Consider the following 19,792-nt stretch of genomic DNA (forward strand, 5'->3'; position numbering starts at 1 on the left):
CATAAAGTCACAGTGGGCTGACGACAGAGTATCGCTATATATCTATGCCTGTATCTGTCAATAACATTGGTTTCTGGGCTATGAGACATAGATTGTTTATGTGCTTTGCTGATGTTGGGGTGGAATTTTGCTGATGCATGCCCCCCACAAGATTGTTGGTAGTCTAGGCAGCATCATCTGCTCAAATTAAGCTTTGCCAAAAAGATCAGTGATAGTATTTAATATTGGCAATATGCAATTATAATACAGCCCTCTGCATGTTCTCATATTGTTTTTAATTCACAGGTGTGGGGTGTTGAGGCTTCCCTAGAATCAGTTGAGATCTGTATAGCTTTCAGGGGAACCTTTAGTTAACCATTGTGTGGGTAGAGGGACCCCTTGGGTATCATTAGGGTTTATTAGGGACCCGAGGGTCAGCCGACGCGGAGCGGGGGCGCCATAACGTTTCCCATAGGGTGCCAACCCCCGCTGTTAGGCAGGTCTGACCTAGGTATGGTCTAGGGATTTGTTGTTTTTTCCCCCTCCCTAGTTTTTTTTCACGGTGTATTTTTGTGTGTTTTTGTTTTTGTTTTTTTTTGGTGCAGCCACAGGTTGGTGGCATTTTTAATCTAATTCAATAAAGATTTCTCTTGGGTATATATATGATGTTTTTTGCAATAGAAGCCCATTTACATATAATTTCTTGAAAGAAACGGATCCTGCAAATGTGCCCGCAGGATGCGTTTTTTGCCCATAGACTTGTATTGCCGACGGATCGTGACGGATGGCCACACGTCGCGTCCGTCGTGCACTGGATCAGTTGTGTTTTGGCGGAGCGTCGGCACAAAAAAACGTTCAATGAAACGTTTTTTTGTACGTCGCATCCGCCATTTCTGACCGCGCATGCGTGGCCGTAACTCCGCCCCCTCCTCCCCAGGACATAGATTGGGCAGCGGATGCTTTGAAAAACTACAGCTGCTGCCCACGTTGTGCACAATTTTCACAACGTGCGTCGGTATGTCGGGCCGACGCATTGCGACGGCTCCGTACCGACATAAGTGTGAAAGAAGCCTAACCCTAAATTTAGCCCCAACCCTAACCCTAAATTTAGCCCCAACCCTAACCCTAAATTTAGCCCCAACCCTACCCCTACCCCTAACCCTAACCCTAACCCTAACCCTACCCCTAACCCTAACCCTACCCCTACCCCTACCCCTAACCCTACCCCTAACCCTACCCCTAACCCTACCCCTAACCCTAACCCTACCCCTAACCCTACCCCTAACCCTACCCCTAACCCTACCCCTAACCCTACCCCTAACCCTACCCCTAACCCTAATTTTAGCCCCAACTGCTGTTCTCCTGCCGGCCGGCAGATGGAGACAGATGGCGGGCGCACTGGGCATGCGCCCGCCATTTTCTTCTGCCGGCGGCCAGGAGGAGCAGCAAGAGGATCCAGGGACCTAGGTGAGTATGCTAGGGTCCCCGAATCCCCCTATTTCTCTGTCCTCTGATGTGCGATCACATCAGAGGACAGAGAATTACACTTTACTTTTTTTTTTTTTTTTTTGCGGTCGCCGGTAAACAGTTAATTATCGGCGATCGCAAAACAGGGGTCGCTAATACCGACCCCGATCATGCTCTTTGGGGTCTCGGCTACCCTCGGCAGCCGAGACCCCCAAAGATTCTCCCGGTGCCGGCCGGCGGGCGCACTGCGCATGCGCCCGCCATTTTGAAGATGGCGGCGCCCACCGGGAGACACGAGGAGCATCGGGGGAGCTAGGTGAGTATTGGGGGGCCACCTGGGACCCCTTTTCTCTGTCCTCCGATGTGCGATCACATCGGAGGACAGAGAAATTAAAAAGAGATCGTTTTTTTTTTTTTTTTTTGCGATCGCCGGTAAACGGTTAATTACCGGCAATCGCAAATGCGGGGAGGGTTAAAAACCCCCCGAATCATGTTCTCTGGGGTCTCGGCTACCCCCGGCAGCCGAGACCCCGGAGAAAATCGGCCTCTGGGGGGCGCTATGTACTTTTTCCACAGCGCCGTTAATTAACGGAGCTGTGGTTTAAGTACCCTTAGCGGCCGCCGTTAAAAGGCGTATCGGCGGTCGCTAAGGGGTTAGTCTAGTCAATATTTACACCCCAAACGCGCCTGAGGTTCAGTTTCAGGTTAAACTAAGAGAGAGATTGGCGGGGTGGGATACGTCACGGGTGGTCATGGGAGGTGACTTCAATGAGGTAGCAGACATCTCCATGGATAGATCTAACCCTAAAGAAACTCATTGTTCGGTGCAGGATAGTGGTATTCAATCACTAATAGATCACTTTGATTTAATTGACATATGGAGACTACAACATCCCTTGGAGAGGGACTACTCTCATTACTCCCATGTACATGATTCACATGCCAGGATTGATTGCTGGTTGTTACACGAGTCATTGTTACCCTTAGTAACACAATCAAATATACAAAACATTCATATCTCAGATCATGCTCCGGTGACGTTTCAATCCAAACCAGTATTCCCAATCCACCAGGAGAGGAGGTGGTGCTTTCCTTCATACCTATACCAATCAGATGATTTTAGAAAATACTTACAAATGTCATGGGGAGTATATAAAAACGATAATCAGGTCCACTGTGATGACGCACACTTGTTTTGGATGGCCTCTAAGGCCGTGTTGAGGGGTCAAATTATCTCCTATGTCAGCCATAAAAAAAAGACATTATGAATAGAGCAAAGGAAACACAAAAATCAGTAACCCAAGCCTACAAGGATTTTAAACTAAATAACACCCCACTGACAAAGGAAAAATTTTTGAAGGCTAAAGGTACCTTCACACATAACGATATTGTTAACGATATCGTTGCTATTTGTGACGTAGCAACGATATCGTTAACGATATCGTTATGTGTGACAGCGACCAACGATCAGGCCCCTGCTGGGAGATCGTTGGTCGCTGAATAAAGTCCAGAACTTTATTTCGTCGCTGGACTCCCTGGAGACATCGCTGGATCGGCGTGTGTGACACCAATCCAGTGATGTCTTCACTGGTAACCAGGGTAAACATCGGGTAACTAAGCGCAGGGCCGCGCTTAGTAACCCGATGTTTACCCTGGTTACCATGCTAAAAGTAAAAAAAAACAAACACTAGATACTTACCTACAGCTGTCTGTCCTCCAGCGCTGTGCTCTGCACTCCTCCTGTACTGGCTGTGAGCCGGAAAGCAGAGCGGTGACGTCACCGCTCTGCTTTCCGGCTCACAGCCAGTACAGGAGGAGTGCAGAGAAGCAGAGCGCAGCGCTGGAGGACAGACGGCTGTAGGTAAGTATGTAGTGTTTGTTTTTTTTTACTTTTAGCATGGTAACCAGGGTAAACATCGGGTTACTAAGCGCGGCCCTGCGCTTAGTTACCCGATGTTTACCCTGGTTACCGGCATCGTTGGTCGCTGGAGAGCGGTCTGTGTGACAGCTCTCCAGCGACCAAACAGCGACGCTGCAGCGATCCGGATCGTTGTCGGTATCGCTGCAGCGTCGCTTAATGTGAAGGGGCCTTAAGGAAGAGGCAGATACTCTGGCCCATGAAATGGCTTTATTCAACTTAGACTACCAATAACAAAAATATTTTAAATGGGGTAACAAGCCGGGGAAGGTGTTGGCATCTCTCACAAGGCCATATAGGAAACCAACGAGAATATACAAAATACAACAACGTAATGGTCACACTTTAATTAAAAATGAAGAGATAGTGGATGAGTTTCGTTCTTTTTTCAGCGAGTTATATAGGTCAGAGGCAGGAGGAGGGAGTGGGGAATTCCTCAAAAACCACCTTGCTCCAGCACTCACAGAGGAAGAGAGGGAAACCATTAACTCCCCAATAACACCTTCAGAAATCGTACAGACTATATCTAAACTTAAAGTATCCAAAGCACCAGGCCCAGACGGGTTCAGCAACGAACACTATAAGATCCTAGGTACATGTATAGCTCCCCACTTGAGTGAGTTATTTAATAAGATAGTTGGACTTGGTCACCTGCCAGACCGGTTTAATGAGGCGGTGGTTATTGTTCTCCCAAAACCAGGTAAAGACCATACTCAGGTTGAGGGATATAGACCTATCTCATTATTAAATTCAGACTTTAAAATTTTCACAAAAATCCTGGCAGATAGACTACAGAAAATAATTCCAAAATTGATATCGCCACAACAAACTGAATTCATTCACAGGAAATCCATCACGTACAACATTAGGACAGCTGTGAGCGCCATATCTTATAGTAGAGCAAATAAACATATGAAAACTATTGTGGTAAGTCTCGACGCTGACAAGGCGTTTGATAGAGTAGCATGGAATTATCTATATGATTTGCTATCATTCCGAGAGTTTGGCCCGTGGTTTTGTGAAGCGGTCAAATCAGTTTACAGACAGCCATTGTCCAGGATGTCCGTGAACAATGTTCTATCTAGACCCTTTGAGATTCAGAGGGGGACATGACAGGGTTGCCCTTTGTCTCCACTTTTGTTCGACATAGCATTAGACCCCTTCCTGAGAACACTACAGAACAAGGCAGCTTTTGAGGGGGTGAGGGTGGGAGCTACATCTGTAAAAATCTCAGCCTTTGCTGATGATGTTCTTTTATTCATTGCCAACCCGGAAAAAGCAATCCCGGCCATCATGCATATCTTAGAGAGTTTTGGTAGATGCTCTGGATTCAAAGTTAACTACAGTATATCTGAGGCCTTGGCGGTTTTTAGATCCGGGAGGTTGAGCGACCCCACATTCCCATTCCACTGGTGCCAAGAATCTATCAAATACCTGGGGATACGGTTACCTGCAGACCCATCTATTTAATATAGAGCTAATTACAAACCACTAATCTCCTCCATAATTGATCTTCTCCATTCCTTGAAACACTTCACACTGTCGTTCTCTGGTAGATGCCATTTAATTAAAATGATAGTTTTTCCTAAACTGCTATACACCTTTCAGACTCTGCCCCTTCTCCTAACTCGATCAGATCTGAATTTGTTGAACCTAAACTTCCGAAAATTCATTTGGGGGGTTGGTGGTAGATCACGCATAAGGGTACCGTCACACTATACGATTTACCTACGATCACGACCAGCGATATGACCTGGCCGTGATCGTAGGTAAATCGTAGTGTGGTCGCTGGGGAGCTGTCACACAGACAGCTCTCCAGCGACCAACGATGCCGAGGTCCCTGGGTAACCAGGGTAAACATCGGGTAACTAAGCGCAGGACCGCGCTTAGTAACCCGATGTTTACCCTGGTTACAAGCGTAAAACTAAAAAAAAACAAACAGCACATACTTACATCTGGTGTCCGTCACGTCCCTTGCCGTCTGCTTCCCGCACTGTGACTGCCGGCCGTAAAGTGAAAGTGAAAGCACGTCACCGCTGTGCTCTGCTTTCACTTTACGGCCAGCAGTCACAGTGCGGGAAGCAGACGGCAAGGGACGTGACGGACACCAGATGTAAGTATGTGCTGTTTTTTTTTAGTTTTACGCTTGTAACCAGGGTAAACATCGGGTAACTAAGCGCGGCCCTGCGCTTAGTTACCCAATGTTTACCCTGGTTACAAGCGAACGCATCGCTGGATCGCATCGCTAGATCGCTAGATCGGTGTCACACACACCGATCTAGCGATGACAGCGGGAGATCCAGCGATGAAAGAAAGTTCCATACGATCTGCTACGACGTACGATTCTCAGCAGGATCCCTGATCGCTGCTGCGTGTCAGACACAGCGATATCGTAACGATATCGCTGGAACGTCATGAATCGTACCGTCGTAGCGATCGAAATGGTATAGTGTGACGGTACCCTAAGTCTCGCAAGACTACAGGCGACTAAATTGGAGGGTGGTGTTAATTTTCCTGATCTGGGAAGATATAACTTAGCAGCTAACCTCAGATATGCAATTGATTGGATTAGGGGTCTTTCTCACTTTGCAAATGTTGAATTGGAGAAACAATTTTACCCACACATTTCGCTACCGGCTTTATTACATCTAGGCGGGGAGGACCTTCCAGTGGGAATACATGACCACCCATCACTATGGCAAACGTAGGACAATGTAGGAAGATTTGTAAGCTAAGGTATAATCTATCCCCCTTCCAGACCTTTTTGGGAAATCCGGGGTTTCTGAAGGGCTCTGTACCGTCTTTTTATAAGCTTTTGGCTTCCCAGGGATGCGGGCAGGTAATAGACCTCCTGGATCTTAATTTCTCAATAATATCCTTTGAAACGGCGTCACAACGATTCCCATTATTTAACAATAAACCGTTTTTATTTCTCCAGGCGCGTAGCTTGGTACAGAAATGTCAGTCAATGGGGGGGATGGTGGAGGGGAGGACCAATTTAGATGGGTTTATCCGAAATGCAAAAACTCACCCGGCTTCTATAAGTAACATTTATTCAATATTGCGTAGGAAATGGGTGGGGGAAGGGAAAACCACGGGAGTGGCGAGGTGGTTGAGGGATATGCCATGCTTGGAGGTGAGTGACCTCTTTGAGGCTACCATGACACAAAGAAAGACTCTGCCATACAGCAGTTATACTGACATGGCACTTTTAATATTACATAGAGCCTATATCACACCTTGCCTGCAATCTAAGATGTCCCCATCCATCGTCTACCTATGCTCCAAATGTAAAGCCCGTAATACTGACATATATCATCACTTATGGAGCTGCCCGCAAATTCGGGGACTATGGAGCGAAGTACATAAAGAATTGCAAAAAATTTGTGAGGTGGGCTTCACACTCACTCCACAATGGGCCATTTTTAATATCCTAGATGAGACATCTCGCAAATTACCCAAACACATCAAGGCAACACTTACGATATGGGCTTCAGCAACTAGGAAGAGTATTTTGCACCAGTGGTTGAGTCCTTTGGTCCCTCCGCTCCCTTTCATTCGCACAAAAATTCAGTTCATATTCAGAATGGAGTGGTTGGACGCACTGACCAACAAAGAAAAACAAGTAGGCAAATTCTTTTCCACATGGGCTACATTTATTCCATCGCTCCCTTTAGAGACTAGGGAGAAACTGAGAGCACAGTTTGAAAATACTCAATGGTATTTATTACAGCGGATAGGTGGTAACTCACCAATTCCATGAGATACTTCTATGGTCAAGTGTACGCAGAGTCTGGAGGTTCATGTTTTGGTTTATGTAGGGGAGAGAGGGTTTTGGGATACATTATCATTAATATTGTTACATTACTGTATTATCAACATTGGAAATGTATGATTTGTACTGTTTCATAAAACTCTAATAAACAGATTTTCAAAAAAAAAAATTATAATGAATATGTTAATATTAATCCTGAGAAGAATTAATCTCAGCCTATTGATTCGGCCTTCCACAACAGTCACGGTCTCTCATATGGCCCCTCGGGAAAATTAATTGTCCACCCCTGCTCTAAGGTGTTCGGACACTGACAGTGAATATGACTGACCATATGTCTTGTGAGCATATTTCTGAACCCTTATTACATGTGATTAAATGATTAAATGTGTCATAAGGTGTTAATCTGACAGTATTAATAGAATATTTATACGTTTTTTTTCCTCCAAGTTAATATGTGAACATTAATACATACTTGTGTTCCTCACTGTTGACCCTACGCTACAGGCAGGAAAGCTTTGATGAAGATGTGTCAGAATGAGTAACACGGTAACATGTCATCTCCCTAATTTCTTACTTGGACTCCGATTATCCTGAGTTGTGGGTGACACATGATTATGCGCTTCAGATTTATAGTACACCTAGAAATATTATTTTTTCCATTGAACCTTTCTGGCTCAGTATTTCTCCTGGGAGGGTTAATAAAAGAAGCTTCAAGCTTAGGTTTACGGCTGACACGCACCTCATGTACCTCACAGAACCGGAATTTCTGCATTGCCTGGGACAGGTGTGCTGTGCGAATATCTACGTGGTCAGCATCACATTACCACAATGTCTCTGTTCAAAAGGAACCAATGAAGATACTTGGTTTATTTATAAAAGGACCAATTGTGTTTCCTACAGACCTTATATGGATGTAATGTCACGGCCTGGATAGTGACGTGGACGCTACTGTGTGCAGACGGTCCTGTAGAGGGCACACGGTAAATTCCTTGATTGCAGCACAAGACATACAGCTAAAAACTCATGCTGATTCATATGTAATTTACATGGTTTTCTTTGGACGTTTTCATTAAAAGGATCTGCTAGGACTTTATTAGCACATTTTATTGTAGGGTTTTGCTATTATTCTTTGGTTATACAAAGTGAAGGAAGTAAATAAATCAGAAAATCTATTAAAATATATTGAGACTACCCCTTTTTGCACAGTTAGATGTAGCACCCTTGATCGTCACGCATTATATATTTTTTGTGGTGCCCACTATTTTAGTCTTCTTCTGTTAAAATATATTTATGTATTTCAAAAACCATCAAGTACCTGCTATAAATTAGGATGAAAATGACAATTTTTTCTATGTATTTACATAGATTTGACACAAGTTCCTACGTTGTTAATAGATTATTTAGGTTTGGCTTTTCACTGAAACATGAATTCAGTTGTGCAGATTTAATTCACCATGAAAAAGCATATTGGTGGATATTACGGGGTTAAACAAGCCAAAATTATAATAAAACAATAATATAAAGAAGAAAATCTATATTCCATAAAATATCAGGTTTACCTTCTGCGTTATGTGAAACCAACAGATCATGGTATTAGTTATCCCAAATGACACATATGTAAGCGGACAAGCTATAACACTGTTCACATCATGCCTGTAAAGTTTGCCCTGGGTGTATGTCCAGAACAGGGCCGGTGTTAGAACAGGGCCGGTGTTAGGGGGTCTACTCGCCACCAGGGACACTGGTGCGCTATGGGGCCCATGGTGCGCTATGGGGCCCATGATTCAGGGGAGTCCAGTGCCAGCGTTGGCACCGCCCCCCTCAAATACTCAGCTCTCCCTGTTCCCCCACAGCTCCAGTGTCTTCACCGTCTTCTGATGTCTTGTGACGTCTCAGAGCAGAGGGCGCTACAATGTCACTACAGCGCGCCCTCTGTTCTGAGCAGTGCGGAGAGTCAGAATACACTGAAGAGCTGCGGGGAAAAGGAGAGGTGAGTATTTGATTTTTTTTATGTGTGGAGCATTATATTGGGCCCATTATACTGTATCGTGCATTATATAAGGATCATTATATACTGTATGGAGAAATATTTGGGGCTCATTATACTGTATGGAGCAATATATGGCACCCATTATATACTGTATGGAGCAATATATGAGACCCATTATACATTGTGAAACAATTTATGGGGCCCATTATACTGTATGAAGCAATATATGAGGCCATTATACTGTATAGAGCAATATATCGCACCCATAATACTGTATGGAGTAATATATAGTGCCCATAATACCGTATGGAGTAATATATAGTGCCCATAATACCGTATGGAGCAATATATGGGGCCCACAACACTGTATAGAGGACTATGTGGTGCCCATAATACTGTATGGATGACTATGGGGTACCCATAATTCTATATGGAGGACTATGTGGTCCCCATAATTCTGCTTGAAGTTTACCAATCAGCAGCCATATCGTGTCGTCAGTCAGTCGGTCAACATATCTTTAGTCTGGACCATATTAGGTACTTTATGAGTAAAGGAACTCTTTCTCTACTGCATTAGTTAATTGTTCTAGACTACAGTTTGTGGCATTATTGGGTAATACTGATCTTTACAATGCAAAGCTTGTGACTAGATTAGTTTGTCTTCTCATATGCGTACCAACTGAATGATAAATCTATTCAAATGTAAATTATAAGCATGCAAAGGTGAACAGCAAATAATCAAATAAAATGGAGGAGGAATCATTAGTGTCTGGGCTCATTGACCGCCACACCAATGTTTCTATCAGTCTACAAGCTGAAAATAGATTTTTAACCCTTTTTCTCACTTCTAAAGTCTAGCAGATTTGTAAAGAAGTCTTTGTTGCCCGTTACCTGCACACAAGACCATTTTCATAGCCAATCATTATTTTGTCGGTTCACAATGGAATTTCTGTTTAGCTCGAGAAGTAGCATATGGTGTAAGGACACACCTGGCGGGCTACTAACTAACTGACTATATTGTTCGACCTTCTGTCTAGTTAAAGGACATTTGTAAGAAAGGAGACTTGTGGTTTCTTAGGTTAAGGTTTCTTAGATTCATCTATTACATAGGAATTTGTTTGCAAGCACAGACTCAGAAATGTCCGAGTAGTATCGAGGTTCAGGCACTTCACAGTGAGCAGGTCCTCCTTCAAATTGGAAATCTCTGTGAAGACTTTCTTATATTCCTTATATCTTATGTGACTTCTCATATAATAAGAGTGGAATTCTCATTCAAAGAAGCTATACAGAAGTTTTACTCTTCTGTCTTGTACGTTATGTCTTGTATACATTCTTAAAAAAAAGAGTTCTCTCTGGAGGAGAAAGTCGCTGTCTAGTGGACAGGATGCTAATAAAACTTGTAAGTTCGCCATACACACTAGATAGTTTTCAGTCAAACCACCATCACACAGAAACGCTTGGCTTCCCTTTGTGTTCATGCATTCTCTATGAAAGGTCTTATAGCAGTGGCTTATCTCCACAACAAACAAAAGGATTAGGTGACTGAGATTCTTATGTCTCCAGACATAATCTGTCAGGTGGGCAACTGGGAGGCACCCATACACATTAGATGTTTGTCCAATTCTGCCTCCAACTTTGACAAAACTTCAACCTCCCACCCAAGTGGACTTTGAGCTGAATGCTTTTGTATTCAGAATGGAGAGAGGACCATACGCTGCTACCAAAAACCTTTAGTGGTGGCTTATCTTTGCTAATAAGAAAATAATCACGAATACTGAAATCCATCTGCCGTTTTTTTTTCTACTCCAACATCTGCAGTGGGACTGAAAAGTTGTGATATGCCTATAAACATTATATGGTCAGCCATACCAATATGTCACCTCCTCGCCCCTTGCTGTACAAGAAGCTGTAAGGTATCTTATTCACTTGAATACATTTATGTTATAGTTCCTGGCGTAGGCAGAGATCCAACTCACACTGATAATAACGTTATGGCACATCCCAGTGACATTTTATTGCGTTCTTAAGGTACCGTCACACTAAGCGACGCTGCAGCGATACCGACAACGATGTCGATCGCTGCAGCGTCGCTGTTTGGTCGCTGGAGAGCTGTCGCACAGACAGCTCTCCAGCGACCAACGATCCCGAAGTCCCCTTGTAACCAGGGTAAACATCGGGTTACTAAGCACAGAGCCGCGCTTAGTAACCCGATGTTTACCCTGGTTACCGTTGTAAATGTAAAAAAACAAACACTACATACTTACATTCCCGGTGTCTGGTCACGTCCCTCGCCTTCCGCTTCCCGCACTGACTGAGCGCCAGCCGTAAAGTACAGCGGTGATGTCACCGCTGTGCTGTGCTTTACGGCTGGCCGGCGCTCACCAGTCAGTGCGGGAAGCTGACGGCGAGGGACCTGACCAGACACCGGAATGTAAGTATGTACTGTTTGTTTTTTTACATTTACAACGGTAACCAGGGTAAACATCGGGTTACTAAGCGCGGCCATGCGCTTAGTAACCCGATGTTTACCCTGGTTACCAGTGAAGACATCGCTGAATCGGCGTCACACATGCCGATCCAGCGATGTCAGCGGGTGATCCAGCGTCAAAATAATGTGCTGGACTTTCCCCAGCGACCAACGATCTCCCAGCAGGGGCCTGATCGTTGGTCGCTGTCACACATAACGATTTCATTAACGATATCATTGCTACGTCACAAAAAGCAACGATATCGTTAACGATATCATTATGTGTGACGGTACCTTAAGATGAAGGGAACCTTCTTCTAAAATTCAATTTAAATGGACTAATGGGTGGCATAATACAAGCACCGATCGGTAAGCTTTTACCAATCAGCGGTTGTTTAAATACTTGTTTACACAGGCATACCAAAGTAAATGATGCGCATTGAGCGATCTGATGTAGATCATTTAGTGCACATAGGCTGCCATTGTTCTAAGCATTGCGAGTTCTGTTTGCACAGACAATGTACCTCCGGGAACAATGATTTTTTGAGTTGTGCAAAAAGATCATTTCAATCGATGAACGAGCATTTTGTTCATACATGAGGTGATTGGCAGCCTATTTACACTGCAAGATAATTGTGAAACGAGCACTTTTAATTATGCTCATTCACGATTATCTTGCATTGTAAATACAGCTTAAAGAAGCACTCCCATCCATGGTCCATGTTGTTATCCTCTTAATATATTGCAATCATCATATTATATAGCATTGTGTACTTACAATTGCTCATTTTGCCCTTTCTGCCCAGTCCCCTCCTCTGCAGCTTCACCTCCTTTTCAACTCTTCACCCAGCTGCTCCCTTCTTCCCCCTCCCAGGGACTTTGCAGTGATCTAGACTTGTTGTTCTAATGATGACTCTTTCCTGGAAAATAGACTTCCTGTTATTACATAGAGCTTAGAAGGATTCAGCTAGTGAGTTTTTCATCATGTGATGTCATGGACCCAATGGAAAAGAGAAGAATTAACTGGGTAGAAGGGAAAATGAGCAATTTTAAGTACACAGTGCTATATAATATGAAAACTGCAATATATTAAAAGGATACACACCTTGATGGGGATGCTTCTTTAAGTTGCTCCAGTATATGACACAACTACATTTAAAGACTACAATAAAAGAAATAAAATAACACATGGCATGGTATGACAAATGGTATGACTAAGAGGTCAAATATTGTAATAGTTTCTTGATGAAATCAAAATGGAAAACACCTACAGAGTATCGTACGGGTAAACTGTTTATGTACAATGCCAGAATAGAGCCAAAATTATGGGAAATAACTACTCATGGTGACGGTGATACTTTGGAAGCCTCTCCATAAAATGTACGTGTAGAATAATTGGCTGCTATAAGGCAGACAACATACCGTATATGCACTAGAGAACAGAATAAATAGAAGCCTAACCTAACCATTACATAAACTGCAAAACTATAATTACAGTTCTCTAAAGCAAGGAAATTATCTATTGCATGTATACATTGGCTGTTATGGTTATGTCCTTCAACATGGGCTGTAAATATGTACTCACATGTCAATATTTGCATCCCAAACGGTGGGATATTTTGAGCCCCACATCCATAGTGCCTAGAAACATAGCTTGTATAAGACCAACCTTTTTACACACATATTTGTAGGACAGTATTGCCCAAAACTGGACTGTTGAGATCTAAGTGGGAAGTTTAGGAAGCATGCAGATGTTTTATTATTAGTGATGAGCGAGTGTGCTCGTTACTCGAGTTTTCCCAGCATGCTTGGGTGTTCTTCGAGTATATTGGGCTTGCTCGTAGAATATGTTTGTGTCCCCGGAGCTGAATGATTTGCGGCTGTTAGACAACCTGAACACATGCAGGGATTGCCTGTTTGTTAGGGAATCCCCACATGCAATTCATGCAGCTGTGGAGACAAAAATATAATCTACTAGCATGCCCAAATACTCGGAGAACACCTGAACATGCTCCGTAAACTCTAGTAATGAGTATACTCGTTCATCACTTTTTATTGTAACATTGGTATGTGTCCAGCAACTCAAAAAAGCTACCAGGGTCAATCTTTAATTGGATAGGAGCTGACTTTCAATTTTCAGCAACGGCCACTAAACTGTGTAGGGAGCTGTGCTGTTTTCATTCCCTATAGCTGACAACAGGTGATTGGTGGGGGTGTCAGTGACGACCCTATCTAATCTATATTGATGAACTATTGTATGGCCAAGGCCAGATAAACCCTTTAAGAAGTAGAGTAAACTTAGTGCTAACCCAGGTCAGAATACAAAGACTCAATCCAATAACCACACCAGAGGCAGTGTACAATATAACTAACAAAGTACAGTTGTAACTTGGAGTTCTAAGTAGGATGCTGTCAGCCCCTATAGTCCATAAAGCCAACCCTCCAATTGTTCTGTTGGATAATACTAATCATAGTAATTGGCCAGTAGGAACTGTTTAAAAACATATTTAAAAACATCACTATACTTGGTTAGCTTGGCTATAGTACACCACCTACAGAGTACAAACCAATGGGGTAAAAAATTTTGAAAATGAAAAACCTCATGAAAAAAACTGAATTAAAGGCGTTTTTTTAACCCCTTCACCGACCAGCCTGTTTTCACCTTCCTGACTAGGCCAATTTTTTAAATTCTGACCGGCGTCAATTTATGTGACTCTGAGATTGTTTTTTTCATGACACTCCTCATACTCCCACTACTTCATATTAGTGAAAAATTTAGGTCAATATGATTTGCATTTATTTATGAAAATGTGACAAAATGTGAAAATTTAGCAATTGTCAAACTCTGAAATTTTTTGCCCTTAAACCAGAGAGATATACCACACACTATATATAGATAATCATAGGCATATTATAATGAGAGCAATGAAACCATAGCCATATTACCCTCCTCATAATGTTTTGTGCACCAGCCATCGACGGCGCACATATCCCGGCAAGGACCTCTCCTGAAGCTCCGCTGCCGACAATTAAGAATAGCAGCGCAGCTCTAGGGGAGTTCTCGTTGCCTCTGCTGTGACTAGCTGGCGCGATGATGTCAGCCGATAGATGCCACAAATACAATTGGAGCCTCGGGCCCACAATAGAGCACCAGGTGAGCGACGTGAGTATGGGGTGTTTGAGTTATTAATGTATATGGGATGTGTGCCTATATATGGGCTTGTACTGTATATAGGTTGTTATGTGGAAGCTCAAATTGTATATAGGAGGCTATATGGGGTGCATGCTGTATATAGACAGCTATGTGGGGTTCATACTATATTGAGGTTCATACTATATATAGGTTGCTATGTGGGGGTTCATACTGTATATAAGAGGCTATATTGGGGCTCATACTGTATGTAGGCAGCTATGTGGGAATCATACTGTATATAGGAGGGTATACGGGGCTCATTTTGTATATAGGATGCTATGTGCCAGCTCATGCTGTATATAGGAGGCTATATGGAGGCTCACACTGTATATAGGCAGCTATGTTTGGATTTGTGCTGTATTTAACCTCATCAGACCCAGAAGCCTTATAATAGAAAAAACGTTGTAAACTACAGTGTACGCGAGGTCTAAGGAGGTTAAATGTAATAATTTACATAGGAGACTATATGGATACTTTATATAGGCAGCTATGTGTGGGCTCATACTGTATATAGGAGGTAACATGGGGGCTCATATTGTATCAAGGGAGCTATGAGTGGGCTCGTACTGTATATAGGGAGCTACAGTATGTGCAGGCTTATACTTTATATAGGGTGCTATATAAAACACTTTTTCACACAGCTATAGGTAGTCCATGCCAATAACGTGACTATGAAGTATATGGGTTTTTAAACTAACTAAATAAAGATAATATTTTTTACACTTTTTTTGTTATGTTTACATGTACAGTATAAGGGCCCCTTAGGTTGATTACTTTGGTTGCTTATTGAGTGGGCTATGTGGGGCCTTAAACTGCATATAGGGATGTCAGCATACTTAATTCTACTCAATATTAAGTCAAACAATTCATATAAAAGTATTTCTAATTAATATTTAGCAGAATTAATTTCAGCCTATTGGTTCGGCCTCCACAACAGTCACGGTCTCTCATGTGAACCCTTGGGAAAATTAATCTCCCACGCTTCTATTATGCATAGCGCTTTGTTATGTACAGTGCTGTACATAAGGGAAACATTTGCACAGCGTGCATTCTCTGCCATTTTCAATCTACTGATGTGCACCAGAGCACTTGAATGTTACTCACATGACCTATCACATGATATATCAAAGGGGATCATGTGACATGTCATGTGATACATCTGGTGCCTGGGGCGGCACGCGTTCTAAGCTACCTGGGGCCCTGGCTACTCTTAATCCATCTCTGTAGATAATATGTCTACTTTACATCAGCAGCATTTTTGATACATTTTTTTTATGTTAGAAAGTTAGAAAGGTTAAAAATTTATCTGACATTTCTCATTTTTCCAATTTTATAAAACCATTTTTTAGGGACCACTTTCAATTTGAAGTGACTTTGAGGGGTCTATATCACAGAAAGTACCCAAAAGTGACAACATTCTAAAAACTGCACTACTACTCAAAGTGCTCAAAAACACATTCAAGAAGTGTATTAACCCTTTAGGAGCTTCACCAGAATTAAAGCAATGTAGAAGGAAAAAAATAGAATTTTTTCCCACCAAAATATTGATCTAGCCCTAAATTTAGCATTTTCAAAAGGGTAACAGGTGAAATGGACCATTCAATTTGATGTGCAGTTTATCCGGAGTACACCGATACCCCATATGTGGTAGAAAACTACTGTTTGGGCACACGACTGAGCTCGGAAGGGAAGGAGCACCCTCCAACTTTTGGAGCTCAAAATTGGCTGTCATTGATAGCGGTTGCCATGTCGCATTTGCAGAGCCCCGGATGTGCCTAAACAGTGGTTACACCACTCAAAGAACTTATCTAGAGGTGTGGTGACCACTTATAATCTGCAGGTGCTTCAAAGAATTTTATAACGTGGAGTCGTGAAAATAAAAAAATCACATAATTCCACCAAAAATGTTACTTTATCCCCTAATTATTTTCACAAGGGTAACAGGAGAAACTGGACCGTATAATTGGTGTGCAATTTCTCCTGAGTATACCGTTATCTCATATGTGGTGGAGAACTACTGTTTGGGGTGCACAGCAGGGCTCGGAAGGGAAGAGTACCATTTGTCTTTTAGAGCGCAAAATTGGCTGGAATCTATAGCAGACACCATGTATAACATTGAGCTTTGAAAATGAATAATATATATTTTTCCTGCCAAAAATGTTGCTTTAGCCCCAAATTTTTCCTTGTAACAGGAAAAAATAGACCCCAAAAATATGTTGAGAGATTTCTCCTGAGTATACCGATACCCTAAATGTTTTGGAAAACTACTGTTTAGGAACACGGCAGGGTTCGGAAGGAAAGGTGCGCCAGTTGAATTCTGGAGCGTAATTTTGGCTGAAATAGATTGTGGATGCCATGTCACATCTGAAGAACTCCTGAGATGCCAAAGCAGCAGAAACCTCCACAAGTGACCCCATTTTGGAAATTACACCTCTTGAGGAATTCATCTAGGGGTGTAGTAAGCATTTTAACTCTCAGGCAACTCACAGAATTGTGCAACATTTGGCCGAGTTAATTGAAAATTACAAATTTTTCCACTAAAATGTTGTTTTAGCTCCAAGTTTTTAATTTTCAGAAAGGGAAAATAGGAGAAAGTGTACCATTCAATTTGTTACGCAATTTCTCCTGAGTATACCATTACCCCATATGTGGTTGAAAACTACTTTCGAGGCAGTGTGGAAACCTCAGAAGGGAAGGGGCCCAATATTGGAGTTCAAACTTACCTGGTATGGTTTGGGGGTGCCATGTCACATTGGCAGAGACCCTGAGATGCTAGAACATCAGAACCCTTCATAAGTGAACCCATATTACAAACTACACCTCTCAATCAATTCATCTAGGGGTGCAGTGATCATATTGAAACCACGTGAGCCTCACAACATTTTATACCTTTAGGCGGTGAAGAAAGAATAATTACATTTTTACCACTATAATGTTTTTAGCTCCAAGTTTTACATTTTTATACAGGGTAATATAAAATGGACCTCACAGTTTCTTGTGCAATCTCTCCTGAGTGTAACAATACCATACATGTAATCAGGGACTACTTTTCTGGCAAAGTGCAAAACTCAGAAGGGAAGAAGTGCCAAAATTTAGTGCAGATTTGGTTGTTATGGTTTGCGGGTGACATGACCAACTGGAACAGCCCCTGAGATGACGAATCAGCAGAACCCCCAATAAGTGACCCCATTTTACAAACTACACCTCTCAATAAATTAATCTAAGGGTGCAGTGATCATATTGACAGCACGGGTGTGTCACACAATTTTATTCCATTGGGCAGTGAAGAAAAACTTATTTCATTTTTAATGCAAAAATGTTGTTTTAGCCCCAGATTTAAAATTTTCGCAACAAAATTTGTCACACAATTTCTGCTGAACGTGGCCATATTCCATATGTCAAATGTGTGATACATGAAATGGGAATAGCATAATGGCTTGTGAAATATATGAAAAAACACATGAGATTATTAGCACAAGATTTGGCCAAAAGTTGTGAGCCCATCCACCAATCGTCAAGGTAATCTCAGAACGGATGGGTACCTGAGCTGACTGCCTAGTGTGAACACTTACCTATGGCTAATAACGTGGTAAAGCCTGCTTATATAGGAAGCTCAGAACCAACTGTGTTAGGATGTAGTTAAAATCACAGCATGGTGAAGGGCGGGGCGTTCAAGTCAGAAAAAATAGTACATAGTAGATATAGAAAAACTGACTGAACAGCAATCTAGTCTGAACTGGTGCATAACCAAAAAAGTCACATAGCAAAAAGATTAATGACTGCACTCAAAATTAATCTGTGCTAGAGCAAGGAAATGTGCGATACATGAAATGGGAATAGCATAATGGCTTGTGAAATATATGAAAAAACACATGAGATTCTTAGCACAAGATTTGGCCAAAAGTTGTGAGCCCATCCACCAATCGTCAAGGTAATCTCAGAACGGATGGGTACCTGAGCTGACTGCCTAGTGTGAACACTTACCTATGGCTAATAACGTGGTAAAGTTTTTCTATATTTACTATGTACTATTTTTTTCTGACTTGAACGCCCCGCCCTTCACCATGCTGTGATTTTAACTACATCCAAACACAGTTGGTTCTGAGCTTCCTATAAAAGCAGGCTTTACCACGTTATTAGCCATAGGTAAGTGTTCACACTAGGCAGTCAGCTCAGGTACCCATCCGTTCTGAGATTACCTTGACGATTGGTGGATGGGCTCACAACTTTTGGCCAAATCTTGTGCTAAGAATCTCATGTGTTTTTTCATATATTTCACAAGCCATTATGCTATTCCCATTTCATGTATCACACATTTCCTTGCTCTAGCACAGATTAATTTTGAGTGCAGCCATTAATCTATTTTGCTATATGACTTTTTTGGTTATGCACCAGTTCAGATTAGATTGCTGTGCGGTCAGTTTTTCTATATTTACCATATTCCATATGTGTCTGAACAGTACTGCCTTGCCACATACCGAGACTCTGAAGGGAAGGAAAGCTGTTTGACTCTTGGAGAAAAAATTATTGTAGAATAGTTTGCGCACTCCATATACAAAGAACCTAAGTTACAAAATAGCAGAATCCCTCCCTCAAGTGACCCTCTTTTGGAAATTATACCCCTCTAGGAATTTATCTAGAGATGTAGTGATGATTTTGACTCGCTTGTGTGCTTTCCAGAAACAAGTAGTAGTGGGTATTGCGAAGTGAAAATTACAAATCTGCCATTGAAGAGCCCGTACATTACAGTGCCCAGTACATTGTAGTGTCTATTCATTGTGTCCAGCTCCTGCCTCTGGAGATATGGACCCCTTAAATTAGGCGGGCTCTCATGGCAACAGAAATGCCAAACGTGGCCTCTAAATATGGTTTATGGATTTCTTTTTGGGGGGGCAAGGAGCTATTTTGCTTTTCCAGAGGCTTTGTGCTACCAGTAACGTGGAAGCCCCCTATATTTCCACTAGCAGATAACGGACCTGAGTGGGGACTGGCTTTTTTCTGTA

General features: G+C 42.4%; 1 long non-coding RNA gene across 1 annotated transcript in view; it reads right to left on the minus strand.

Annotated features, from left to right (window-relative positions):
• Positions 1-12,468, minus strand: part of LOC138671953 (uncharacterized) — a 46,954-nt gene extending 34,486 nt beyond the window's left edge. The window contains exon 1 of the long non-coding RNA XR_011319502.1: positions 12,375-12,468. This is a non-coding gene — a long non-coding RNA (uncharacterized lncRNA). The remainder of the gene's footprint in view (positions 1-12,374) is intronic.
• Positions 12,469-19,792: the final 7,324 nt, after the last annotated feature.

This window comes from Ranitomeya imitator, chromosome 3 (assembly GCF_032444005.1).
Source record: "Ranitomeya imitator isolate aRanImi1 chromosome 3, aRanImi1.pri, whole genome shotgun sequence".
Taxonomy (NCBI): domain Eukaryota; kingdom Metazoa; phylum Chordata; class Amphibia; order Anura; family Dendrobatidae; genus Ranitomeya; species Ranitomeya imitator.